This window comes from Cebus imitator, unplaced genomic scaffold (assembly GCF_001604975.1).
Source record: "Cebus imitator isolate Cc_AM_T3 unplaced genomic scaffold, Cebus_imitator-1.0 Scaffold268, whole genome shotgun sequence".
Classification (NCBI taxonomy): Eukaryota; Metazoa; Chordata; class Mammalia; order Primates; family Cebidae; genus Cebus; species Cebus imitator.
In genome coordinates, this window is record NW_016107583.1 from 1195228 (window position 1) to 1201227 (window position 6000).

General features: G+C 41.1%; 1 protein-coding gene across 12 annotated transcripts in view; it reads right to left on the reverse strand.

Moving 5' to 3' along the window:
* MYO1B (myosin IB) overlaps nt 1-6000 on the reverse strand; it is a 186894-nt gene that overhangs the window by 64787 nt on the left and 116107 nt on the right. The gene's annotated exons all lie outside the window — the stretch shown is intronic.

Consider the following 6000-nt stretch of genomic DNA (forward strand, 5'->3'; position numbering starts at 1 on the left):
GGAAGATCCAAGAAACCGCTCCGGAGTGCAGTTCCCAGCGAGAACAGCGCAGAGGGTGAGTGCTCACTGCATCTCCAAACAAGTTTTCACTGCCCATAGACCAGGAAATTCCTGGCCAAAAGGCACCATGTGTTTTCAGCATGGTGGTTTCAGCCGGTGCTGCCTGGCGCACAGAAACTCACACAAATCTGGGCGGGCATTTCAACTGGTGCCTGGAATGCCAGGGAGACAGAGCAGCCCATTCAACTGAAAGGGAGGGGGCAGAGAAAGGGAGCCAGGCGACCTGGCTCGGCAAGTGCTATCCGCACAAAACAAGCAATCTGAAACACACTTGCAGCAAGTGCAGCTGGACCCAGGACAGTCCAGCTCAGTTGGGGGAAGAGCATCCCCTACTACCGAGGCAGCCCGCCACTACCCAGGCTGTTCACACAGCAGCTGGGCAGAGCCTGCAACAGCTCAGCAACACCTCTGCTGGCAGACTGTGACTAGACTACTCCATGTGGGGCAGGGCATCTCTGAAAAAAAGGAAGCAGAGCAACAGGAACTTATAAATAAAGCTGACCTTCCTAGGACAGAGCACCTGGGAAAAGAGGCAGTTGAGTTCAGCTGCAGCAGACTTAAAGGTGCCTGCCCAGCAGTTCTGCATAGAACAACGCAGCTCCCAGCACAGCAGTTGAGCTCCTATATGTCTCCTCAAGCAACTCCCCAACCCCCGTATATCCAAAGAGACACCTCATAAAGGAGAGCTCAGGCCAACATCTGTTGGGTACCCGTCTGGGTCGGGGATAGAAGAGGAATAAACCAGTGGCAACCCTTGCTGTTCTGCAGACCCCACAGGTGATCCCCAGGTGAGCCAAGGTCTGGAGCAGACCTCCAGCTGTCCTGCAGCAGAGGGGCCTGACTGTTAGAAGAAAAACTAAGAAACAGAAAGAAATAACTTCATCATCAACTTGATGAGATCCACTCAGAGACCCCATTCGAAAGTCACCAACTACAAAGACCACAGGTAGATAAAGCAACTAAGTTGGGAAGAAACCAGCGCAAAAAGAATGAAAACACCAGAAACCAGAACGCCTCTCCTTCTCCAAAGGATCACAACTCCTCACCAGCCAGGGATCAAAGATGGATGGAGAATGATTCTGATGAATTGACAGAAACAGGCTTCAGAAGGTGGGTAATAAGAAAATTCTCATAGCTAAAAGAACATAAGCCAACCCAATGCAAAGAAACTAAGAACCTAGAAAAAAGGTTAGATGAGATGCTAACTAGAATAAACAGCTTAGAGAAGAATATAAACAACTTGATGGAGCTGAAAAACACAGCACAAGAACTTCACAAAGTATACACAAGTTTCAATAGCCGAATTGACCAAACAGAAGAAAGGATATCACAGATTGAAGATCAACTAAATGAAATAAAATGAGAAGGCACGAATAGAGAGAAAAGAGTGAAAAGAAATGAACAAAGATTCCAAGAAATATGGGATTATGTGAAAAGACCTAATCTACATTTGATAGGTGTGCCTGAATACGACGGAGAGAATGAATCCAAGCTGGAAAACACTCTTCAGGATATTATTCAGGAGAACTTCCCCAACCTAGCAAGGCAGGCCAACATTCAAGTCCAGGAAATACAGAGAATACCAAAAAGATATTCCTCAAGAAGAGCAATCCCAAGGCACATAATCAGCAGATTCACCAGAGTTGAAATGAAGGAAAAAATGCTAAGGGAAGCCAGAGAGAAAGGCTGGGTTACCCACAAAGGGAAGTCCATCAGACTCAGGAGACCTACAAGCCAGAAGAGAGTGGGGGCCAATATTCAACATCCTTAGAGAAAAGAACTTTCAACTTAGAATTTCATATCCAGCCAAACTAAGCTTCATAAGCAAATTAGAAAGAAAATCCTTTATGGACAAGCAATTGCTGAGAGATTTTGTCACCACCAGCCCTGCCTTACAAGAGCTCCTGAAAGAAGCACTAAACAAGGAAAGGAACAATCAGTACCAGCCACTCCAAAAACACACCAAATGGTAAAGACCATCGACACAGCGAAGAAAATGTGTCAACTAACAGGCAAAACATCCAGCTAGCATCAAAATGGCAGGATCAAATACACACATAACAATATTAACCTTAAATGTAAATGGGCTAAATGCCCCAATTTAAGAGACACAGACTGGCAAATTGGATAAAAATCAAGACCCATCAGTGTGTTGTCTTCAGCAAACCTATTTCATGTGCGAGGACACACATAGGCTCAAAATAAAGGGATGGAGGAAGATTTACCAAGTAAATGAAGAGCAAAAAAAAGCAGGAGTTGCATTCCTAGTCTCTGATAAAATGGACTTTAAACCAACAAAGATCAAAAGAGACAAAAGCATTACATAATGGTAAAAGGATCAATGCATCAAGAAGAACTAACGATCCTAAATATATACACACCCAATACAGGAGCGCTCAGGTATATAAAGCAAATTCATAACGACCTAGAAAGAGACTTAGACTCCCAAACAATAATAGTGGGAGACTTTAACACTCCACTGTCAATATTAGACAGATCAATGAGGCAGAAAATTAACAAGGATATCCAGGACTTGAACTCAGATCTGGACCAAGCAGACCTAATAGACATCTACAGAAATCTCCACCCCAAATCCACAGAATATACATTCTCAGCACCGCATGGCACCTACACTAAAATTGACCACGTAATTGGAAGTAAATCACTTCTCAGCAAATGCAAAGAACGGAAATCATAACAAACATTCTCTCAGACCTCAGTGCAATCAAATTAGAACTCAGGATTAAGAAACTAACTCAGAACTGCACAACTTCATGGAAACTGAACAACTGGCTCCTGCATGTCAACTAGATAAACAATGAAATGAAGGCAGAAATAAAGATGTTCTTTGAAACCAACGAGAATGAAGACACAACATACCAGAATCTCTGGGACATATTTAAAGCAGTGCCCAGAGGGAAATTTATAGCAATAGATGCCCACATGAGAAGTGAGGAAAGATCTAAAATCAGCACCCTATTAACAAAACTGAAAGAGCTAGAGGAACGAGATCAAAAAAACTAAAAAGCTAGCAGAACGCAAGAAATAGAACTAAGATCAGAGCAGAACTGAAGGAGAAAAAGACACAAAACCCTTAAAAAAAATCAATAAATCCAGGAGCTGGTTTTTTAAAAAGATCAACAAAATAGACAGACCGTTAGCCAGGTTAATAAAGAGAAAAGAGAGATGAATCAAATAGATGCAATAAAAAACAATAAAGGGGATATCACCATGGACTCCACAGCAATGCAAACTACAATCAGAGATTACTACAAACAACTCTATGCACATAAACCAGTAAACCTGGAAGAAATGGATAAATTCCTGGACACTTGCATCCTCCCAAGCTTAAACCAGGAAGAAGTTGAAACCCTGAACAGACCAATAACAAGGGCTGAAGTTGAGGCAGCAATTAAGAGCCTACCAACCAAAAAAAGCCCAGGTCCAGATGGGTTCACAACTGAATTCTACCAGATGTACAAACAGGAGCTGGTACCATTCCTTCTGAAATGATTCCAAACAATCCGAAATGAGGGAATCCGTCCCAAATCATTTTATGAGACCAATATCATCCTGATATCAAAATCCGGCAGAGACTCAACAAAAAAAGAAAACTTCAGGCCAATATCCATGATGAACATTGATCTGAAAATCTTCAATAAAATACTAGCAAACCTATTGCAACAGCACATCAAAAAGCTTATCCATCATGATCAAGTAGGCTTCATTCTGGAGATGCAAGGCTGGTTCAACATACACAAGTCTATAAATGTAATCCACCACATAAACAGAACCAAAGACAAAAACCACACGATTATCTGAATAGATGCAGAGAAGGCCTTCGACAAAATTCAACAGCTCTTTATGCTAAAAACTCTGAATAAACTAGGTATCAAAGGAACATATCTCAAAATAATAAAAGCTATTTATGACAAACCAACAGCCAATATCATACTGAATGGGCAAAAACTGGAAGCATTCCCTTCGAAAACTGGCACTAGACAAGGATGCCCTCTGTCACCATTCCTATTCAATATAGTATTGGAAGTTCTAGCCAGAGCAGTTAGGCAAGAAAAAAAAAGGTATTTAATTAGGAAAAGAGGAAGTCAAATTGTCTCTACTTGCAGACGACATGACTGTATATTTAGAAGATCCTATCATCTTAGCCCAAAATATCCTTAAACTGATAAGCAACTTCAGCAGTCTCAAGATACAAAATCAACATGCAGAAATCACAAGCATTCCTATATACCAGTAACAGATTTAAAGAGAGCCAAATCAAGAACGAACTGCCATTCTCAAATGCTACAAAGAGAATAAAATACCTAGGAATACAACTAACAAAGGACATAAAGGACCTCTTCAAGGAGAACTACAAGCCACTGCTCAACGAAATAAGAGAGGACACAAACAGATGGAGAAACATTCCATGCTCATGGTTAGGAATAATCAATATCGTGAAAATGGCCATACTGCACAAAGTAATTTGTAGATTCAACGCTATCCCCATCAAGCTACCAATGACCTTCCTCACAACTGGAAAAAACCATTTTAAAGTTCATATGGAACCAAAAGAGAGCCACATAGCCAAGACAATCCTAAGCAAAAAGAAAAAAGCTGGAGGCATAATGCTACCTGATTTCAAACTATACTACAAAGCTACAGTAATCAAAAAAGCTACAGTACGGGACTGGTACCAAAACAGAGATATAGACCAATGGAACAGAACAGATGCCTCAGAGGCAACACCACACATCTACAACCATCTGATCTTTGACAAACCTCACAAAAACAAGCAACAGGGAAAGGATTCCCTGTGTAATAAATAGTGTTAGGAAAACTGGGTAGCAGTGTGCAGAAAGCAGAAACTGGACCCCTTCCTGGCACCTTACATTAAAATTAACTCCAGATGGATTAAAGACTTAAACATAAGACCTAACACCATAAAAACCCTAGAAGAAAACCTAGGCAAAACCATTCAGGACATAAGCATAGGCAAGGACTTCATGACTAAAACACAAAAAGCATTGGCAACAAAAGCCAAAATAGACAAATGGGATCTAATTAAACTCCAGAGCCTCTGTACAGCAAAAGAAACAATCATTAGAGTGAACTGGCAACCAACAGAATGGGAAAAAAAATTGCAATCTACCCATCTCACAAAGGGCTAATACCAGGAATCTCAAAAGAACTAAAACAGAGTACAAGAAAAAACAAACAAACCCATCCAAAAGTGGGAGAAGAATATGAACAGACACTTTTCAAAAGAAGACATATATGAAGTCAAGAAACATATGAAAAAATGTTCATCATCACTGATTATTAGAGAAATGCAAATCAAAACCAGATTGAGATACCATCTCACACCAGTTAGAACGGCAATCGTTAAGAAATCTGGAGACAACAGAAGCTGGAGAAGATGTGGAGCAATAGGAACACTTTTGCACTGTTGGTGGGAGTGTAATCTAGTTCAACTATTGTGGAAGACAGTGTGGTGCTTCCTCAAGGACCTAGATATAGAAATTCCATTTGACCCAGCAATCTCATTACTGGGTACATACCCAAAGGATTATAAAACATTCTATTATAAAGACACATGCACATGTATGTTCATAGTGGCACTGTTTACAATAGCAAAGACCTAGAACCAACCCAAATGCCCATCGATGACAGACTGGACAGGGAAAATGTCGCACATATACACCATGGAATACTATGTAGCCATAAAAAACAATGAGTTCATGCCTTTTGTAGGGGCATGGATGAACCTGGAAACCATCATTCTCATCAAACTAACACAAGAACAGAAAATCAAACACTGCATGTTCTCACTCATAGACAGGTGTTGAACAATGAGAACACACAGACACAGGGAGGAGAGCATCACACACTGGGGTCTATTGGCGGGGGGGGCAAAGGAGAGACAGTTGGGGGTGGTGG